The sequence below is a fragment of the Procambarus clarkii genome, chromosome 77, assembly GCF_040958095.1.
Source record: "Procambarus clarkii isolate CNS0578487 chromosome 77, FALCON_Pclarkii_2.0, whole genome shotgun sequence".
NCBI lineage: Eukaryota > Metazoa > Arthropoda > Malacostraca > Decapoda > Cambaridae > Procambarus > Procambarus clarkii.
In genome coordinates this window covers 17,049,449-17,072,541 of record NC_091226.1, presented here as the reverse complement: position 1 = coordinate 17,072,541, position 23,093 = coordinate 17,049,449, and the positions used below count along the sequence as shown (strand labels likewise).

General features: G+C 45.2%; 1 pseudogene; it reads right to left on the bottom strand.

Annotated features, from left to right (window-relative positions):
- Positions 1 to 13,790: 13,790 nt before the first annotated feature.
- LOC123747174 (syntaxin-7-like) overlaps positions 13,791 to 23,093 on the bottom strand; it is a 41,712-nt pseudogene continuing 32,409 nt past the window's right edge.

Genomic DNA, 23,093 nt, shown 5'->3' with positions numbered 1-23,093 from the left:
GCATAGCAAACAAGCCAGGCAGGAAGACACAGGGCGCAAGCACGTGCTGTGGCCCCACCTGGGAGGAAAGGACGAATACCCCACTGCACTTTCACCGCACAGGGGGTAGGTCCCGGCCTGAAGAGGAAGAAATGTTTAGCAGAGGAGAGAGTGCTATACACGGCAATACACATTACGTAAGTTAGGCCATCCAGCTGTCCCTGGTTTTATTCAGGGTGGCAGTACGGGTTGGCCCACTAGGGTAATGTATCTTTGCACGCTATCTCACTGATAAAGCTGTAACCTAAACCGTGAACACGCCGAGAGGAAGAGCCGTCGTTGCCTGAAAAGAAGTGTGTGCCAGTTTGCCTGGGTGTTGCCTTGGATGGAAGATGGCTGTGGCCCCAGATAGGGTTACCACGATAAGAATGTGGCCCCAGGTAGGGTTACCACGAGAGTATGCTCGTCTGGGCCGACCAAGCGGCCCTGACCTTGCAAGTTAGCAACAGGTGCTACTAGCACTCTGCATCTCTGGCTGTTGTTGAATCCATGCTGTTGGATCACTGTGGTGGTTGTGATGTCAGATACCTCAAAACGGTGGTCCCATGTAGCTGCAATAATGCAGAGGCAGGTGGTTGCAGGTGCGGGGGCGCTCAAACAGGGTATCGCCTAGATCTCACTGTGAGCGCGACGTGCTACTGCTTCCGGTGCCAATGTAATGACTGATGATGATGCGTTTTGGCTCATCCTTCCTTTTATACCCAGCAGCCAACCAAACCCAGCCGCTGATTGGTTGAGAGTCACCCTAAACCTCACCCCATTGGTTAACATTTGGCGAGTCTGAAGTGTCAATTAACAATGGGCCAACAGCCACTCCTTCACTTCCCCAAATACGAACGAGTCTCTAATGATATATTAATCATCTCCAATGTTTCAAGTTGTTAATTTCTAAATCTAATCCATATTCCACATACAACATTCTATTGTAAATATTGCAGCAGAACAACAGAGCAACATTTGCAATCGAATCGGCAGTGAAGTAGTAATCGTCCCTCAGTCAAAAACTGGTAATGGCCGCTCCACAACTACAATATATACAATAACAGACTAACAAACACAACAACCCAAAGTTCCTGACACAACACTGGATGATGTTAAATATTTGCTTTCAACTGACTTAACATATTCCTCGTTAATGACATATTAAGTGATTTGGTAACATGTGAGCATTTATGCTATAAATATTAACCTCCAGGATGAGTTTGTTCACAATATTATTCTGCACAAGTTGCATCCTCAACTATCACCAAGTGACGCTGGACGGGTCCTCTGGGCTCCTCTCGTCTTCAGAACAAGATTTCCTCACTCTTCCTGTCTCCGTCTCCTCAAGGAACTCCTCGAGCGGCTGAAGTCTCAAGACAAGTCTTGTAGGATGTCAGGCGGTTCCCGGCTCCTTCCTACACGCCCTCTACGGCTCCAACCTCTTCAGTTCTGCCTGTTACAGCTGTATAAAACAAAGTCAAAACCTTGCTGAGATACCAACTCTAATTTACAAGAAAGCCTCCAGATTTCTAGCTCCTGCCATTGCATTGCTCTACAACAAATCACTTGAACTCCAAACCTTTCCAGATATTCTAAAAAAGCGAGAGTAACCCCAGCCTATAAATGTAGTGATCTCACTGATGTCAACAATTTCAGACCTATATCAATTCTGCCAACCTTATCAAAAGTATTTAAAAAGCCAATCTACAAACAGTTTTACTCTAGCCAAACACAATATACTTAGCTCTTTCCAATATGGCTTCAGACCCCCAAAAAAGCACTAATGATGCGCTGATTAATCTGATTAACTTGATCCATGCAGCTCTGGATAAAAATGAGTTCCCTGTTGGGTTATTTGTTGACCTACATAAGGCTTTTGACACTGTCAACCACCAAAACCTTCTTACATTACATCATTATGGAGTCGTAACTTGTATAACTGCTGATTTCTGCCCCCCCCCCCCCACCCCCTTTCAACACAATTTATACTTTAATCTCAATCAGTATGAAGTTTTAGTCTAAGTGGGGGTTTTCCCACACCTTGCCCGAAACGCTGTGCATATTGGTGGTTTTACGCATTATATGTACTAGTTCTATCTATAAATCCAACATTATGTTTGTAACTCATCATCTATGTAATGTACTTTTACCTGAATAAACATTTCTTCTTAATGGTAGGTGCAGTTTGCATAGATTATCCTCTCGATGACTACAAAAATAAACATTTTGATTTTGAATTTGTATGGTTTACCATGAGATTTATAAGCTTATAACTGTCTTACCGTAACCACCTCAGACGACCACAGCCAGAGAGTAAGGACGGCCACTATTAGACCGTCTCGGGGTGCTTACGACCAACAAAAAACACGACATTGCCTCTCACCACGACAAGTCTGTCGCGTGACACTAGAGCCTCTGATGTTGATGCCTCTCGATGGTCTTGTCTCTCAAGTCTTCCTACTTGGGAACCTGTACACTGAACATTGCTGCCTTCAACACTGCCAGTGTATCCTCAGGATGGGTATAGGGGTCCACAGCTAGTCACTCGATGGGTATGGGGTCCACTACCATCCTAGGATGGGTATGGGGTCCACTACCATCCTAGGATAGGTATGGGGTCCACTACCACCTGTAGGATGTATATGGGGTCCACTACCAACTGATGGATGAGTATGGGGTCCACTACCACCCCTAGGATGGGTATGGGGTTCCACTACCGCCCACCTATGTGTGGTACTGGACCCCATACCAATCCGTTGGATGGTAGTGGACCCTGTACACATCCTATGGGCGGTTGTAGGCTCCAGACCCATCCTACTGGTATCGGACCCCTTACCCATCCTACTGGTAGTGGACCCCTTACCCATCCTGTGATGGTAGTTGACCCCATACCCACCCTTTGGGCGGTAGTCGACCCCATACCCAACCTGTGGGTGGTAGTGATCCCCGTAGCCATCATGTTTTTTTTTTTTTTTTTTATTATTATTTTCTACCACAGACGTGGCCACACATTTACAATGCTAACCAGCATATATACATTTTCTTCTGTCCTCCATGGACAGGGTTAGAGAAGTGTTAAACATATAGTTCAAGGGTTTATTGAACACTCAACCACAGAAGGTGATTCGGTGCTTTTAAAATGCTAAGCTAACCTACATATGTAAATACATAGATACACAGATTTACGTATGCCCTACATAAAGTGTTTGATGTGTCTTTTACATAGTGTCATTAAGTAAGTAATTATCAAAAGAAGGCACCAAACCGGGAAGGCTATGTAGCACCATCAAATACGCAAAATAATCAGAGGGCGCTAAATATCACCAAGGATGCCAATACGAGAACAAAAACGCATAAGGCGAACGATATCAAAAGTATCCGAGTCACCAAGAATTCTAGCGAGGGACAGGTGACCGCGAGGGGCGGTCGGAAAGCAAGACACACGCTCGTCCTGGAAGTCAGGACATTCAAGAAGGACATGCACGACCGTAAGAGGGACAATGCAACTAGGACAATAAGGGGCAGGGCAGCGCTCCATCAAGTGACCATGGGTTAAGCGAGTATGGCCAATACGCAACCTCGCCAGAGCTGTTTCCCACCTCCGGTTACGGTGGAAGGAGGACGGCCACGAGGAAACACAACATTTAAGAGTACGTAGCTTGTTACCAGTAACAGACAACCAAGAAACCTGCCAACGGGTAAGGACTGAGGAATGGATAACCGGGTAGAAGTCGGAATATGGAATGCCTTTACGAGAGATGGGACAAGAGCGGACAGCTTCCTTGGCGGCAGCATCCGCACGCTCATTTAAAGACACACCAATATGGCTGGGAACCCAACAAAACTCAACCGACTTAAATTTACTGTGAACGAGAAACAGCCAATGCTGGATCTCGACAACTACTGGATGAACCGGATTAAAGGACCCGAGAGCCATGAGGGCACTACGAGAGTCAACAACAACTACAAAGGAAGACTGACAACGAGAAAGCAGGAGACGAAGAGCATAGAGAATAGCATAAAGTTCCGCTGTAAAGATTCTAGTCTCCGGAGGCAAGCGACACATATAAGTGTGATCAGGAAAAACAACAGAGTAGCCAACACCGTCCGCTGACTTAGACCCATCGGTGAAGACAGAAACGGAGCGGGAGAGAGAAGAAAAGTGCTCGAGGAAAAGGCGTTTTAGAACCGTAGGAGGGGTAAAAGCTTTAGTGATACGGGTCAAGGATGTACAAAACCGCGGAAGAGGGACCCTCCACGGGGGCAAAGAAGGAACAACACGAGGAGAAACATCAGAAATACGAACGGAAAGAGAATCCTGTAGGCGAGATAACCGGACAGAAAGAGGGAGGTGGTGAAGAGGAACAGGAACCGCAGGAGGGGTAAAAGTTAAAGCACGACAGAGGCGAGAGGAAGGATGTTGCAAGGACCGCGCAAGATAGCGAAGACAGTAGCGATCACGGCGGTCCTGGAGAGACAGGAAGCCAGTGTCACCATACAAGCTAAGGATGGGAGTCGAACGAAAGGCACCAGAACTGAGGCGCAACCCAGTATGGTGCAAAGCATCAAGACGGCGAAGAGTAGAAGGAGAAGCAGACGAGTAAGCAGGGCAACCATAATCGAGCTTAGACAGGACAAGAGAGGAATGTAAAGCAAGGAGAGTGCGCCTATCTGCCCCCCAAGAAGTATGGGACAAGACCCGAAGGAGGGTAAGGGCCTTAGAGCACTCAACACGGAGGTAAGAGATATGGGGAGACCAAGACAAACGAGTGTCAAGAAATAACCCCAAAAGCTTTGCGGAATCTTTGTATTCAAGGGGATGACCATAAAGTGACAAAGAGGGACGAAGAACAACCCGTTTCCGCGTAAAAGTCATGGCACAAGTCTTAGAAGTAGAGAACTTGAAGCCATGATCTGTGGCCCAAGACGACACGGCATCAATTGCAAGTTGAAGCCGGCGTTGAAGGAGAGGCGAATCATCACCCTGACAACAAAGGGTAAGATCATCGACATAGAGAGCGGAGAAGACACCAGAAGGAAGAGAGTAGTGCTCAGAACACTACCCTGGGGCACACCTTTGTATTGCTGAAAAGAGGGAGAGAGAGTGGTACCAAGGCGCACCCAAAAGGAACGACGAGAGAGGAAGCTGCTGAGAAAGAGAGGGAGATGACCACGAAGGTCAAAAGAATGAAGTTAAGATAGGATATGATAACACCAAGTGGTGTCGTAAGCCTTTTCCAGGTCAAAAAGGACGGCAACAACGGAGGTCTTCGCAGCACAAGCAGTACGAATATAGACCTCCAAGTTCACCAGGACATCTGTCGTGCTGCGGCACTTGCAGAAACCAAATTGAGAAGGGGAGAGGAGGTGATGGTGTTCCAGGAACCACATCAGACGAACGTTAACCATACGTTCAAAGAGTTTGCAGACACAACTTGTGAGAGCAATAGGGCGAAAGTCCTTAGGGGAAGTACCCAGAGACCCCGGTTTGCGAACAGGGAGGACAACGGCATCGAGCCAGTCCTCAGGGACTGACGACGACTCCCAGATCCGATTATACAGACTCAGTAAATACTGAGACGTGCTCGGAGGGAGATGGCGAAGCATCTCATAATGAATACCATCGGAGCCCGCCGCCGTAGAACTGCAGAGGGCCAGGGCAGAACGAAGTTCAGAGAGAGAGAAGGGATCATTATAGGGAAGCTGAAGATGAGTGCAGAAATCTAAAGGACGAAACTCAAGGACAGGTTTACGAAGAAGGAAAGATTGGGGAAGATGAAGACCAGAGCTAACAGAAGAAAAGTGGGAACCCAGTTCGGAAGCGACCTGCAACGGGTCCGCCACAAGAGTATCATGGAGGTGAAGGACCGGTGAAACATCGGGAACCAACTTACCCGCTATCTTGCGGATACGCTTCCAGATCTGGGCCAGAGGGGTTTCGGACGTAATTGTTGAGACATAAGATGCCCAACATTCACGTTTAGCCATACGGATGGCCCTACGGGCCACCGCACTCGCTTTCCGAAAGAAAAGAAAAGAATCGGACGTCTGCCTACGGCGGTGCCTCTTCCAGGCTGCACGCTTACAGCGGACAGCCCGAGCACAGTCCGCATTCCACCAGGGAACGCACTTCCGCGGACCCCGAGAGGAAGAGCGAGGAATAGAGCGGAGGGCAGCGTTGAAGACAGTGTCATGAAAAAGGAGGAGAGCGCGAGAGAGAGGCAGAAGGGAGAGGTCAGAGAGAGCAGCACTGAGGGTAAATAGGGTCCAGTCTGCCTTAGCAAACTGCCACCTAGGGAAAGAGAGGGAAGGGCGAAAAGAGAAAAAGGAAACAAGGATGGGGAAATGATCACTTCCATGGAGGTCATCAAGAACCTGCCACGTGAAATCTAAGTAAAGAGAAGAAGAGCAGAGAGAAAGATCAAGACAAGAAAGGGTGCGAGTCCGAGAGTCCAAATGAGTGGGCTCACCAGAATTCAGAAGAGACAGGGAAGAAGAGAGAAGAAACGGCTCAAGGAGGCGACCCCGGGTATTCGTCAGAACGTCACCCCAAAGGGAATGACGACAATTGAAGTCACCCAGCAGGAGCACAGGCTCCGGCAAGGAGTCTAGGAGGTGTTTCAAATCAGGAAGAGAGAGCGGGACACTCGGGGGGAGATAAATGGAACAAACTGTGTACCATTTCCCCACAAAGATACGAGCAGCAGAACAATGGAGAGGCGAAGGAAAAAGTAAAGGAACAAAGGGAACATCAGCACGAATCAAGAGAGCAGAAGAATTAGAAGCCCCAGCAATGGCTGGGGTTGGGGGGGAGAGAAAGGAATAGCCACGAAAACGACCAGGACGAGCACCAAGCATTGGCTCCTGGAGACAGACACAAAGGGGCGAAAACCGCGAAATCAGAAGTTGGAGTTCGAGGAAATTGGCGTAATAACCTCGAACGTTCCATTGAAGAATGGACAACGACGAGAAGAGAAAGGACAAAACCAGAGAACAAGGAAGAAACCAAGGCGAAAGAGCAACAGAGCACGTTAAAGAATATCAGGGTCGGGATCAGGGTCAGCAAAGTCAGGGTTAGGGGGCATGGGTAAACTGAGCAAAGACGGAGGGAAGGAAATGGAAGAACAGATCAGAGGTGGGCGGGCGGGGTCCGAAGGAGGAGGAGGAGGAGGAAGAGGAGGAGACAACGGAGAGGAGCAGTCAAGGACAGCAGCAGGAAGAGGGGGAGTAGAAAGAGGGGAGCGCACCCCAGCAAGAGCAGCAACCGAAAGGGAAGCAGGAACCAAAGAAACCTCCATAGCAGGAACAGGGGGCGCAATCACTGAAACGGGAGGGGAAGGAGCAACAGAACCAGACGTAGGAGCTGAGGAAGAAAGCAAAGCCTTCTTACCCGCCGGGGAAGAGGAAGGAGAGGAGCCAGGCTTACGCTTCTGACTTAAAGAGACCGGTGTCCCAGCAACTACGTACCGGGCAACGGATTCCAGTGTCTCAACAGGAGAAGCCGAACGAGAGCACACACGATGGCCGCTAGGAGAGCGATGGACATCCGCCCGCACCGACAGACGGTGGGGAGAGCCGATAGATGGAGGAAGAGGATGGGAAGGGGGATCGGAGGGGGACGAGGAAGAAGACACAGGAGACACGACAGACCGGGTAGAAGGAAGGGGAACCCCGGACGGAGGACCAGGAGGAGGATCCTTCGGGAGAGAACCCAAAGGAACAGAGGAGGGGGCAGTGGGCGCATCAGGGTCCAAGGCCCGGAAACGGTTGTGAGTCTGAGGAAGGCGGGAAGGACGAGGAGAGGAAGAGCGCAACACGCGAGCATAAGAGATATGAGCATAAGGCGGGAGCCGGCGAACCTGGCGTCTCGCCTCAGGAAAAGATAAACGCTCCCAGTGCTTCAAGTTGAGGACGGCTGCCTCAAGCTTGTAATGGACACAAGCACAGGAGAAGGTAGGATGGGCCTCACCGCAGTGGAGGCAATGAGCCTGGGGAGAAGTGCACTCCGACTTAGAGTGACCTTCGCCACCACACAAAGGACAGAGAGAGACAGTCCCGGAGCAGCGGAGGGCACCATGCCCAAACCTCCAGCACTTGTTGCAGAGCCGAGGAGAAGGAATGTACTCCTGGACAGAGCACCTGGCACCAGCAAGAATGACAGAGGGTGGAAGGGTCCTACCATCAAAGGTAATCTTCACAACCCGGAGGGGTTGACGGCGACTACCACGAGGGGGACGAGTAAACGTGTCCACTTGGAGAATAGAATGGCCCTGGGCAGCAAGGATATGTCGAATATCGTCGTGGCAGTCGCGCAGGTCCCGAACACCGGTCGCAACATGGGGCGGGAGCAAAATAGTGCCAACACTGGCATTCAACTGAGCGTTCTTCAAGACCCGAACAGAGGTCTCGCCAAGGCAGGATAAGGCAGCCAAGCGGGAAGCAGCATCCTGAGAAGGAGCAGCAACGACACGTGTACCGAGACGAGTGGGGTTGAAAGTAATGGAGGCATCTACGGAATCAACGAGATGTCGATGGAGGGAGAAATCGTCAGGAGGCGCAGAATCAAGAGGGAGGAGATCAAAATATTTGGCCCACGAAGCGGGACCAAACAAGGCTTGATAGGTAGCAGAACTGGAAGAAATCGAGCGAGGGCGGCCGTGACGAGGACGGCGGTGAGAACCCCCAGAGAGAGAGGGGTTAAAAGGCGCAGTAGTTACAACTAGAGGAGCCGCGCCAGGGGACGAGGTAGTCTCCACTGGGGGCCTGGGGCTCGACCCAACCACAGAGGAGGGAGGGGAGCCAGGGAAAGGAGGGAGGGGAGCCAGGGGAAGGCCCAATGCAGCGGAGGCTACAGAGCCCGGTCTTCCAATACGGACCGACTCGGGGGCTCGGTCGCCCACCCCACGAGCCTGAGAAGGTACACCAGAAGCAGCCGAAACAGGGGTTATCATCATTACGAAAAGAAGAATTCATTCACGAATGTGCCCCCACACCCACCATGGAGCCACAATTAGAGGCAGGACACCCAACAAGAAGCTATCGCCGATCTTGCCGGGGCCTCCTAAGGGTGCGTCGTGAGTATACGCCCCACAAACGCCACCTTAAGAAACCGACAGTCCGTCGAGATCGGGTTCAGTGACGAAAGGGGGATTGACAATAAAAGGTTCCCCTCGCTCTCGACGTCGGGTACTACAGTTCTACGGGTGCAAGAGTATGCCTCCTCAAGCACCCGGGCGTCAAAATAGAAGAAGTCCAAGGGAAGAACCAGAACGAGCAAAAGGTCGGCAGGAAACGGCAAGCAGATAGGAGAAGAGGGGGGAGAAAAACGAAACAGAAGGAAAAGGAAAAGATGCCCAGCAGAATTGGAGAGGACGGCAGCAGGAGCACAAGGCTAGAAAAGGACAGAGGACTGTCCCAAGGAGCATCACACTCCGGCAGCCGTCCACTAAGCCCCCACATGGCGACAACGAGCTGAGCGGGGAGGGGGAAGGGCAACCCAAGTAATAAAAGGTAATTAATACATTATTAGCTATATTCCCTTATGTACTGTTTGTTGTGCTGAGGGGAGCAAGAGAAGGGTGCTGCATACTTTTGGACGAGTAGTGTACTGAACCAGGTTATGTTTATGCTTCCCATCCACGTCTGCCATGTGTAATTACCTAAGGTAGTTACAGGATGAGAGCTATGCTCGTGGTGTCCGTCTTCCCACTACTCTTTTGTCATATAACGCTTTGAAATTACTACTGTAATGGTTTTGTCCTCCACCACCTTCTCACCTAACTTGTTCCAACCCTCTACCACTCTGTTTGGAAAAATGATTTTTTTATATGTCTTCAGTAGCTTTGTTTAGTTAGTTTAAATCTATGACCTCTTGTTCTTGAAGTTCCATGTCTCAGGAATTCTTCTCTATCAATTTTATCGATTCCCATTACTGTTTTGTACATAATGATCATATTGCCTCTTTTTCTTCCCAGTACTCTTTAACATATGATGCTCTGAAACTCTTGACAGTATGGGCTTGTTCCAATCATTGACTTTTACTCTGTTTGCAAAAGCTAACTTTTTTGGGGGGGGAGGGGCAGCATTGTTTTGTTAGTTTGAACCTTTTGTCCTCTAAATCTTATAGTTGCAGGTTTTTCTTTATTTATTCTTTGTGAATTTTTTTGATTCCTGTTTCTATTTTGTACATAGTGATCATATCATTTCAAAGTTCCATTACAGTGGCACCTCGACTTATGATTTCCCCGACTTATGATAATTTCGAGTTACGATGTAAATTTGATCGAAAAATGCAACTCGACTTACGATATTTGTTGGTACATGTTTGGGTCGACCGAGTGCGTGGTTCCCGGCCACGAGGGCCGACCTGCCACAGTTTACTAGAGCTGCCCGCTTAGTGACGATCACGCCTATAAGAAATTAAGTTTTTGTAGAGTTTTTTTGCTTTTTGAACATAAAACTGATTATTACATATCATGCCATGAGTCTCAAGAAAGTCAGTGGTAAGGTTCAACATATGAAAACACATGTAATGATGACCATAGAGCAAAAACAAGAGATCATTCGTAAATATGACAATGGCGTGCGGGTTGTTGAACTAGCTAGGCAGTACAACAAATCTCAGTCAACGATATCCACCATACAGTGGTACCTCGGAATGCGAGTGTCCCTGTATGCGAGCTTTTCGGAAGACGAGCAGGATTTACTCCAAAAATATGTCTCGGAAGGCGAGGGTTACCTCGGGACGCGAGTTTGTTGATACGTGTACAGGCCGACTGGCGCGTGGTGGCATGGCGATCGCGCCTCAGTTTACCAGTGTCTCGTGTCCAGTGACTATCCCACCTGAATTCTTCACAAGGATTTACAGTTTTTTATCGGTTTTTTGGCCATTTGAGCATAAAAGTTGTCATTATATATCTTGCCATGGGTCTCAAGAAAGCCATTGATAAGGTTCAACCTACGAAAATAGCTGTGAGTAGAGGCAGTAGAGGATGTCCCTTCTTGATTAAGAAAATGTGTGAAGTATGGGAAGAACTGCAAAGTTTTGTTGAAAAAACTCACCCAGATAAAGCTGTAGCAGGCTGTTGCATTGACCTTTTAAATGATAATGTGATGTCTTACTACAGACAAGTGTTAAAATGTAGGGAAAAACAAGTGTCATTAGATAAATTCTTAGTAAAACAAGCAAGTCCTAGTGGTATGCAGGCAAAATGTGGCAGAGTGTGCATACCAGTGAAGTCCTCACTGCCTGATGTGATAATGGAAGGGGACTCCCCTTCCAAACAGTAACTCCTCTCTTCCTCCCACCTCCTCACCATCTTTCATACGCCTACAGCATTCAACAGCAAGGTAAGTAATAACTTGAACATAGTTTTGTAGGTTTATTTAGATGAATTAGGTATAAAAATTTAGTTTGATGTGGGGTTTTTGGGGTAGTCAGGAACGGATTAATTCATTTCCCTTTATTTCTTATGGGGAAATTAGCTTCGGAATGCGAGTTTTCGGAATACGAGGCGTCTCCAGGAACCAATTAAACTCTTAAACTGAGGTATGCCTGTACTTGCTAAGAAAAAGGACATTATGAGTGCTAAAGTGGCAAAAGGTGTATCAATAATCACGAAACATAGAGCACAAACACTTGAGGATGTTGAACAGTTATTATTAATTTGGATAAACAACAAGGAGTTAGCAGGTGATAGAGTTTCAGAGGCCATCATTTGTGAAAAGGCAAGGAAATTGCATGAAGACCTTTTAAAGAAAACCCCTGGAACAAGTGATGCAAATGCGAAAGAGTTTAAGGCGAGCAGGGGATGGTTTGAGAAATTTAGAAACAGAAGTGGCATTCATAGTGTTGTGAGTGTTGTGTGTTGCAAGCTGGTGGAGGAATACAGCGAAGAACTGACCCCCGAAGAACTTCACAAGGAGCAGCAACACAAAACAGCTGAGGAAATTTCTTCAGGGGAGGAGGAGACAGTACAGAATGTCCCTTCCTCATTAATTAAGAAAATGTGTGCAGCATGGGAAGAATTGCAAACTTTTGCTGAAACGACTCACCCAAATCACGGTGCAGTAGGCCGTTGCCTTAACCTTTTTAATGACACTGTGATGCCTCACTACAGACAAAAATTAAAACATATGGAAAAACAAAAATCTCTGGAAAGGTTTTTAGTGAGACAAACAAGCAGTGAATCACAACCAGGTCCTAGTGGGATGCAGGCAAAATGTAGGAGTGAGTGTACCCCAGAGAAGTCATCACTGCCTAATGTTATAATGGAAGGGGACTCCCCTTCCAAACAGTAACACCTCTCCTCCTTCCCCCTCCTCACCATCTTTCATATGCATCAAGAGTCCTCCATAAAGGTAAGATAAACATATGTACTGTATACATATGTACTGTTAGAAAAAAAATTGTATCCAGTATAAAATGTATTTGTAAATTAATATTTTGGAGGGGGGGGAACGGATTAATTCAATTCCCTTTATTTCTTATGGGAAAAAGCGCTTCGACTTACGATATTTCTACTTACGATCCGTCTCTGGGAACGGATTACCATCGTAAGTCGAGGCCCCTCTGTATATACATTTAAAAAGGAAGGAAATATAAAATCTATATCTAGAGGTACATCAAAAAATTTGTACACAAATTTAACATAACTTAAGACTAATTCATCATCAAGTTTCCTATTTCTACTCCTTAAAACATATCTACAAATTTTAAGTGCCAACTATGTCTTTCCAAAATTACTTTACAATCTTTTACCTTAATCTTCTAATATCACTAAAAGTGTTAAATAATCAAGTACTGGAAACATCACCTAAAATGACACAAAACTTTTACCACTGGTATTTCTAACATTAACATACTTCCCCTATATTAAATTTCTATTATGCACTTTGTGACGTGAATATACCTCGGTAAATTTGAATATCTTAATACAGTACTGTATTTTCATAACATATTTATAAGCAAACCAGACACTATTCACTCTTAACTTGAAATAACATTAAAGTGTACCTGTATACCTGTATTGACTAAGTTAACCGTGATACAGTCCAATACCAGTGAAAAAGTGGGTGATCATTGTATTAAAATATACATCACGTGAAACTGCTTTTAATACTTATCAGCAATTCATAAAATCTATATATTGATAACAATCAAATATGCAAAATATTAAAATTATGAAACCTACTGACCCAAAGGTAATATTTAACCACTAATTTCTGTAAACAACTACATACATCTTTTCATATAAATATAGAATATCAATGATGACCACAAGCCCAAGTTCATCATTAAGTGTTAACAGATTTTTGTAAGAATTAGAAAACTCTAATGACGTAACAAAATTCAGCTCAACCTGTTTCTTAAACAAGATCTTAAGTAGCCAGTACTAATGATATTGACATGAATACTTCAATCACATAATACATGGATCATTGTATAAAATACATATATTACTCATAATTACTGTATACCCAAAACTCATGACTTTAATCATCATCGTTGAAGATAAAGCACCATATAATGTGTACCTTCATATGATTTCAAATTAAAAACTGTATGATAAATGAAACTCAAATTACATTCAGACCACCAAAAATAAAGCCAAACAATTCCATTCAACTGTTACATCAGAGTGATTATTTTTATTCACTGAAATAAGTTATCCTTATCAGCATGAATACCAATCACTAGTTTCATGGATTGTGACTAGAGATTATTTAAAATATACTATCTTTGGACATTCAATCAGCAATAGTGGCCTTCACAGATGTGTGTCAACTGAGAACTTGTCAAATAATGGAATGCATATTACTAATATATTCAACAAAACTAAGATTCCACTATTTATTAGGAAATGTAAACAAAATTCTCACACACACATTACACACCTACTTTAAATGAGCTCCCTACTTTTGAGAGGTGAAGTGAAGGCCAATAATAATGCCAATAATAGTCAGCACAACAAGGAGGAGCATGATGCAGAAGCATATACGACGTCGACTCTTGCTCTGAAAATAAAAAATTCAGGTTTTCAGTGTGCTGCGCTGGTTGGTAAATAAACAGCTTCCTTTCTAAGCAAGACATTGGTTGCTCCCTATAAGAAAGTCAGAAAATAAGGTCAGAAAAGACTGCAGAGTATATCAAAACATGAGCAGACTTAGACCCATCTGTGAAATCATCATCTCAAGATGTAGCTACATACTGCTGGTCCCATGAATGAGGTCCTGCTCAGTCAGAGCAAGTCAACATTCTGCACCTGAGTAGCAGCACTCTTGAAATCATCACTGCCAGTCATACTGGTGCTGGCCAGACACTAGAGAATTCATCATTCAGCTTAGCATGTTCTCAACAAGTAAAATGCCACAAATTCAAAACCTTGCCTTTCTCGCTGGCAGAAATACCCAAAATTACTTTGCCAAGTATTTTATAAGGCCGGGACAAAGAATTAATGTAGCTTTCATTGATATCCAAGCTCTTATCAACACAGTGTGTCCAATGTGTTAGAAGGGTTAAATGACTCCAGAGCCACAAGAGCACTGAGAGAGACAGCCACAATGACAAAGAAATGTTGACATCTGAAAAGCAATTGATGAAGAGCATACAAAATTGCATAAAGTTCAGCAGTGAAGATGCTAGTCTCTAGGGAAGGTGATACAAACAAGCTTGGTCAGAAAAGACTACAGAGTATATCAAAACATCAGCAGACTTAGACCCATCTGCAAATAGGGCAATAGAGCGCGAGTGCAAACAAAAACGTTCAACGAAAAGGCATTTCATAAGAGTAGGAGGGGTAGAAGATGAATGAAAAGTACCAGAGCTGGGGCACAGCCTATTATGGTACAGAGTATCGAGACAATGAAGGGTTAAATGAGAAGCATAGAGTAGGCAGGACAGCCATAATCAAGTTTAGACAGCACAAGAGAGGAGTCCAAATAGAGGAGTGTGCATCTATCAACTTCCCAGGAAATACGGGACAAGGCGAAGTAGGGTAATAGCCTTAAAGCATTCAACCCAGAAGCAAGAGAGAGATACAGTATATGCAACCCATCCTCCTGTTTAGATAATACCTATTGTGGCTGTTGTCAATAGTTGTATGTTGTCGTATGTTCTTAGCCCTTGGACAGTAGTATACTGACTAGTAAGGAATTCTTTTAAAGCAATAAAGCAATAAAACCAGCGTTGAATGTAATGAAACGCTCTTTTCTGGGTGAGTCCCGGAGGCTCCCCGGTGCTATCCAGGCTGAATGGATATGTATTACTTTCTGGCATCAGTCAAAGTGCTAGGAGTTCTTGCCTACCGGGGACCACGAGCCAGAACCGGGCCCCTCAGAGAGGCACAAGGAGCAATGGCCTATAAAAACCCCCTTGTGGTTGGGAGCATTCTATGTCTGCCATTGACCGGGATAGGCACCCAGAAAGGTAGGCGCCTCAAAACAAACCCCTATTCGGGGTGAAAATATTGCTACCGAAAGCTGAACAAGTGGACAGAACTCCCCCAAACAAAATTATCAAACTACCATGACGTCATCACGTCGCCGCTCCACCATCTGCGCAACTCCCCCTCCCCGGGAGGGGGAAGGAGGAGCCCCAGACCCTCCACGCCGGCGATCCAACTGGCAGTTCTTGGCTGATGGTATTACTGGCCGGTCGAGTGCCTCTGGCTCTGGTTTTTGTTTCAGTTCTGTGCCTTGTGGTGTGGGCTGTCTATACCGGTGGGGTGTGAGCCAGGAGTGAGATTCCACGGTACTCGGCCTGCATGCGCCTAGGGCTTTCTTCCCTAGGTGCCCTGTAAGTACTGCCCTTGGGGGGTTGGGCCACCTTCCACAAGTCACCTTGGGTTCTACCTCCGCTGTGTCCTTTACTGCTCAGTACTGGGCCGCCCTTGGAGTCGGCTGGGGTTTTGTTGCCCTGGTTTGTCTCTGGGTAGGTGGTAGTTTTTGTCACTGGTAGGGGCACGGGGTACCGCACAGCTAGTTTTCACCAATAACAGCGGCTGGCTTTGTTCCGCCTAGGTACGTTGTCCTCATGCAGGGTTTTTCTTTTGTTTTTGCCTGGTGGGGGGTCTGCCTTTCTGGTCCCTGTCATGTTCATAGAAAACGGTACCATCCATTTGTATGCAATTACCTAAGTGTGTTGTGTTGTGTTGTGGCTCAGATGCCAGGGAGAGAGATAAACAACAGAGAGCGTACAGGATGCCCGCCAAGCTTGGTAGCTACTAGTCATGTATCAGTTTAAGTATTAAAGTCAATAACCAAGCAATGGCTTTATATCAACCTTACAATCAAGACTTCCTCAGCAACACATAACACCACACTGGTGACGAGGATGAACTGTGAACGCAGGTATTTGTTCAGCTCAAAACAAGGGAGAAGCATGCTGTCTCATGCCTGGAGGAGGAGGGAAGTCGTGCTGTCTGTGAGCATCATATCCGATGCTGTATGCGAACCAATGCTGTGTGCTAACCAATGCTGTGTGCTAAACGATGCTGTGTGCTAACTAATGCTGTGTGCTACCCAGGCTGTGCTGACTGAAGCTGCGTACTGAGGAATCTACCGACGCGGTGTACGAAACGACGCTTTGATGCTGTATACAAAACCTGATGTTGTGTATACGAAACACGCTCTGTGCTACAATTCTTCACGCTGTGAACTGACTGCTGTGACAACTGCTGTACCAACTGCTGCCAACTGCTGTACCAACTGCTAACTACTGCTGTGCCAACTGCTGTGCTGCTGTGAGTAGGGACAACACATGTACACAAAGGCTAGGTAAGAAGTCAGTTGCTTCTGTATAGTGTACTGCTGTGAACTTTTGCATTAAAATGCTTGTGTGCTTTGCAATATTAAAGTAATTACAGTGAATTCTTAACTAACATATACAGTGCAGTAAGTGTATTCTGAGGAACATTTAAGTGATAAGTTTACATTTGTACAGTAAAAATGGCAAATATATCTCAGTTTCCTGCATTTGATCCTGACTGTGACGAGACAAACCTGTCACAGAGGTGGATCAAATGGCTTAAAAGGTTTGAAAATTTGTTGATAGTTTCTGACATCAAAAGTGCTGAAAGAAAGCGTACCTTTCTACTTCATTATGTAGGTGATAGAGTTTGTGACATCTTTGACACACTGAAAGACACTGGTGGTGCCAAAGATTATGATATTGCCAAAGCCAAATTAACTGAACATTTCAAACCAAGACAAAATACTGCAATAGAAATTATGCATTTCAGGAGAGCGAACCAACTCTCTAATGAAACTGTGGATCAATACCACACATGTCTGCAGGGTTTAGCAGCCCATTGTGAGTTTGCTGATGTTGACAAAGAAATCAAACAGCAAATAATTGAATCATGCACATCTACACGTCTCCGTCGAAGAGCTCTAGAATTTGTTGATGATGAAAGTTCTCTTACCAAGATACTGGATATTGCTCGTCGAATGGAAGATGCTGCACGTGATGCTCGTGTCATGGAGTGCAGTGCCAACAAAGGTTCTGCCACTGTTACTAACAGTGATGAGGTACGTAAGGTTCAGGGAGGACACTGTGATCAAAGAAGATATCATGGCAGTAACAGTAAATTGAGCTGAGAACCACATCACAACTGGAGTCATGGAACAAGACTCAAGCAGTCACAACGACTCACATCAGAAGGTGTCAACAATAAATGTTACAATTGTGGAGGAGACTACCCACACCTAGACAATGTTTGTCCTGCTCAAGGTAAGAAGTGCTATGAGTGTGGAAAACTAGGTCATTTTGGTGCTATGTGTCGTTCCACACTAAAGAAACCACAGTCAGTGAATAAAAGTACTGTACGAGGATCAGGTCATAGGGGTCGAGGTGGTAAACACAATATTGCACCTCATATCCAGAATGTTAATAATGTACAAGACAACATTTCATTACAACCAGTCTTAGATGACAGTGAATGTGATTACACTTATGGAGTACAAGCAATCACAGAATGGAATGATCTTCCAAACAACCCAGAGACTATAGTACACATTGCTGGTATTTGTCTCAAAGTTCTCATTGACACTGGATCAAACATTGACACCATTGCTGAATGCCACTATGAACAATTATAAAACAGTTCCCAAAGTTTGAGAACTACAATGATATAGCCACTGCCTATACTTCAAAGGTATCCTTGCCAGTGATTGGAACTTTCACTGCAGAGATTAAGTCAAAGAATGCAATGCTCACTACTACATTCCATGTTGTTAGGAATGCAAAGGAGTCTCTACTCAGTTACAAGACTTCAACCAAATTGTGGCTACTTCAGCTTTCTAATGCTGTAGCAGTGGAATCTGCAAACAATGTTGATGCTATTATTGCTAAATTTTTTGATCAATTTGAACCTACAGATTGTTATGCTAATAGCAAAGTACATCTGCATATCAACCCAGATGTAATTCCAGTTGCCCAACCACATCGCCGACAACCATTCCATACTCGCAAGAAAGTCGATGCCGAACGGGATAGGCTGATGGAACTAGATATCATTGAACCAGTAACAGGCCCAACACCATGGGTAAGCCCAATTGTCACTCCACCAAAGCCGAAGAATCCAAATGAGATACGCATTTGTGTAGACATACGTGTTCCCAACAAGGCAATGTGTGAACGCCATCCTACACCCACTGTAGATGATATGATTTACCGCTTGAATGGTGCAACTGTATTTAGCAAGTTAGATTTAAACAAGGGCTATCATCAGCTTGAACTTGATGAGAGTCGCTTCATCACAACGTTTACGACACATCGAGGTCTGTATAGGTACAAGCGCCTGAGTTTTGGTATTAACAGTGCTGCCGAGGTATTCCAGCACATCATCAGCCAGGTATTGCAAGATATACCTAATGCTGACAACATGTCTCATGACATCATTGTTTATGGCCGTACCCAAGCTGAACACTACAAAGCTCTTCGTGCAACATTGCAACGCTTACGAGAAAAGAACCTGATGCTAAGCCGAGCAAAGTGCGAGTTCAATCAACATAAAATTGAATTCTTTGGACATGTACTTAGTGACAAAGGTTTGTCTCCAGATCCTAAGAAAGTTGCAGATATCAAGAATGCTGCACCTCCTTCAACATCCACTGAAGTACATAGTTTTCTGGAAATGGTAAACTACTGTTCTCGCTTCATTCCAAATTTTGCTACCATTACAAAGCCTCTACGTGAGCTCCTGAAGAAAAATGCATCATGGTACTGGAGCGATATCAAGCAAAATGCATTTGATGCTGTGAAAGATGCACTAGTAGAGAATGTGACTGCTGCGTACTTTGATCCATCAATGGACACTGAGTTAACTGTGGATGCTAGTCCTGTTGGTTTAGGTGCTGTGTTAGCCCAACACAAACCTGGTCAACCAGATTCCAGAGTAGTAATTGCCTATGCCAGCCGTTCTCTCACAGATGTTGAGCAACGATACAGTCAGACAGAGAAGGAAGCTCTTGCTCTTGTATGGGGCTGTGAACACTTCAATGTGTATCTACTTGGTGCACCCTTCACCACGATAGTCACTAACCACAAACCGTTGGAGACCATCTTCAATAATCCAAAGTCCAAACCACCAGCTCGCATTGAGAGATGGGCTCTTCGTCTGCAACTATACAACTTTACGGTGAAATACAAGCCGGGTGCAGGCAATCCCGCTGATTACATCAGTCGACATCCTGCCAACAGTTTCACCATCACCAAGCATCAGCAAGTTGCCGAGGAATATACACACTTTGTAACCTGTGATGCAGTCCCTAAGGCTCTCACTCTTGATGAAATCCGTACTGCAACCCTGGAGGACCCAACTCTGCAAGCAACAGTGGATGCATTGACTAAGAAAAAGTTTCCACGCATCCCACCCTCAGGAGTTGACCAAGATGCATTCAAAGCACTTGAACGCATCCAGACAGAATTAAGTGTTACGCAACAACGCGACACCGTGCTGCGAGGGTGTCGTCATCCCAGCTGTTCTCCAGCAACGTGCTCTGAAGCTTGCACATCAAGGACACCAAGGTCTTGTTAGGACCAAACAGCTGCTACGAGAAAAGGTGTGGTTTCCTGGCATTGATCGTCAAGCAAAGGACATGCATGATGCCTGTGTCCCTTGCCAAGCTGCAGTGGATACTTCAAGACCAACACCTCTACAACCTTCACCACTACCTGCTGCACCATGGACGGAAGTATCGATGGACTTCTGCGGACCGCTACCAACTGGAGAGTACTTGATGGTAGTCATTGATGATCACTCACATTATCTAGAAGTAGAAATCATCACTTCCACATCTGCAAAGGCTGTCATCCTGAAACTCGACAAGATCTTTTCAAACTTTGGCATTCCTGAAGTTGTCAAGACGGACAATGGACCGCCATTCAAAGGACAAGACTTCGTCAACTTTGCTGAGCATATTGGATTCAAACACCGCCGTGTGATGCCACTACATCCTCAAGCAAATGGAGAAGTTGAGAGATTCATGCAACCTCTCATGAAAGCGATACGCTGTGCTCATGCCGAAGGACGATCCTGGAAACAAGCTATGTATGCTTTTCTCAGGAACTACCGTGCAACACCACATGGAACACTGGGCAAGTCGCCTGGCGAACTTTTATTTGGACGTCCTATGAGAATCGCACTACCTGTCATGCCAGCCAGGGTAACTGATACACATCTTGCTCAGGAGGATGCACTAGCCAAGGGCAAAATGAAAATTGCTCATGATCAACGTGCAAAGGAACAATTCATAAAGGTTGGAGATACTGTTCTCGTTAAAAAGAAAAAAGAGGGAAAGCTAGATATGCCGTATGATACAAAACCATATAAAGTGATTAGTGTAAAAGGAACTATGGTAACAGCAAGTAATAGATATCATAGTATAACACATAATATGGCTTATTTCAAAGTGATTCCAACTAGTGTAGAAAATGATGAAGTGCAAAGTCATACAAACGATAAAGAAAAAATGAGTTATAACCCGACAAACAATTCATCAAGGGATATTCTTGTATTTAAGGACTCTCGTCCTAAGCTTCATGTTAAACGTCCTAAGCGATTTGATGATTAATTGTGTTCCTAGGTAATGCAAAGTATTTACTGATTATGCCAAATTAAATTTAATATTGTTTGAATAATGCAGATCTCTCATTCAATATTTTGTAACTATGTATTACAGTTTCTTTCGTTTTTGTTTAACATTGCATTTGTATTTTTAACATTGAAATCCTGTGTGGTAAAGATTAAGTTGTTTAAATTCTTTGTGTGCTTAATTAATGTTAAATGTATGCAATATCTCCTGATGTGTTAGTAACTTACTTTGTGTCAATAACTTTGCTTTGTGCTACAAGCATGGTAGACATCCTGTATTCATTCTTTTTAAAGAAAAGGAGGGATGTCATGTTCATAGAAAACGGAACCATTCGTTTGTACAGTATGTGTTGTGGCTCAGATGCCAGGGAGAGAGATAAACAACAGAGAGCGTACGCCCGCCAAGCTTGATAGCTACTAGTCATGTATCAGTTTAAGTATTAAAGTCAATAACCAAGCAATGGCTTTTTATCAACCTTACAACCAAGACTTCCTCAGCAACACACAACACCACAGTCCCCCTTTACTGTTCTAGGTGTTTTTATTTCGATATTTTCTGTTGGTGGTACTCCCAGCTTGGTCCCCATGAGTGGACACGTCCCGGGTGTTCAGCTTTTTGAAGTTTGTTTGGTATACATGGGCGCCGGTTCGCAGTACCCTGCCTGGGCTTCCCTTAGCGTGTACCCAAGGCTAAGGGCCATGGAAAACCCCACAGGGGCTCCATGGTCCTATGGGTGTGTCCCCAGACCCTCCCAGCCTATGGGTGTGTCCCAACCCTACCAGACTGCCTCCGAGAAAAAAATAACATGCATGTGAACCAAATACTAAAATGACACTGAAGCAAATGGCCCCCACAGGACAAAGTCCAAAGAATGGCTGACATTTTGCTAAGAAGCAGTGGGACTTGCTCTGACATGGTGACCTGAGAAACACTTCTACTAGAGTAAACATCAGCAACAGAACTAACCGGGAGCCAGGTCTTGGCCAGGGGCTCAAGCCACCTGGTGGCAGCCATCAGTACTAACAGGCTCGAGCTAGTTTCAAGTCAACTAATTGTTTTGAATGAAAATTTTGCAGAAGCATTTGGCTGTTTTGATGCTTCGTTTTCTTTGAACATAACGTTGTCTGCAATGCTTCACTGACTATCTGAATGCTATCCCAGTAAGGGTGATTCTAATAATCCCCTGTTCCTTGTGGCTCTGTGAAGAGGGCCAGGTTCTAGCTCCGGGTCCCTGGAAGGCCAAATGGGACTCGTGCAGATGATGTGACCCAGTAGTGGAGAGCTCTTTCAGCTAGACAGCTTCAAGGAGCCCTCAGAAACCGAAACATCCTCACCTGGTACTGTTGAGCTTTTAACAGTTCCTCTCGGCCCTCTTCAACATGTCCATGAGCACATTCCACGTTATCTATGGAATCTAAATACAAAAATAAGAATGTTAAGGCCTAGTTATCCTAATGATTAAGATAAACTAATGAAAATATACCTGAACTAATAAATTTTAAACATCTTGATTAATTTATATTATGTTGGGATATAACTTGCCTGGCCTCTACCTTGGGCCAGGCACTAAAACAGGCTAGGTTATTAAATTCTATGTTTGAATTTGTTACAAAAAAGCAAAGGGTAAATAATAGGAAAACCCTATCACAAGCAGGAGGAAAATTAAAGGCTGTTTAAAGAGACAGTGGTCTCTTTACCGTGTGGGGTCTGTTTTGTTATGCCAACCTTTCAGGGTGCCTAACTCAGGTCCGTGCCAGATAAGGAAAACCCCCAACTACAGGGGGGATGGGGATTCCAGGGCTATTGCTCCCGGCGCTTCTCTGAGGGGGCCAGGTTCTGGTTCGTGGTCCCCAGTAGGCTGAACTCCATAGACTAATGCCCCGGTTTAACCCTTGCACTGCTCACCTATTTTCGGCAAAAACGTCTTGGTGCAATTGTCAAGGACATATTTTTGTTATTTTTACAAATGTTCAGGT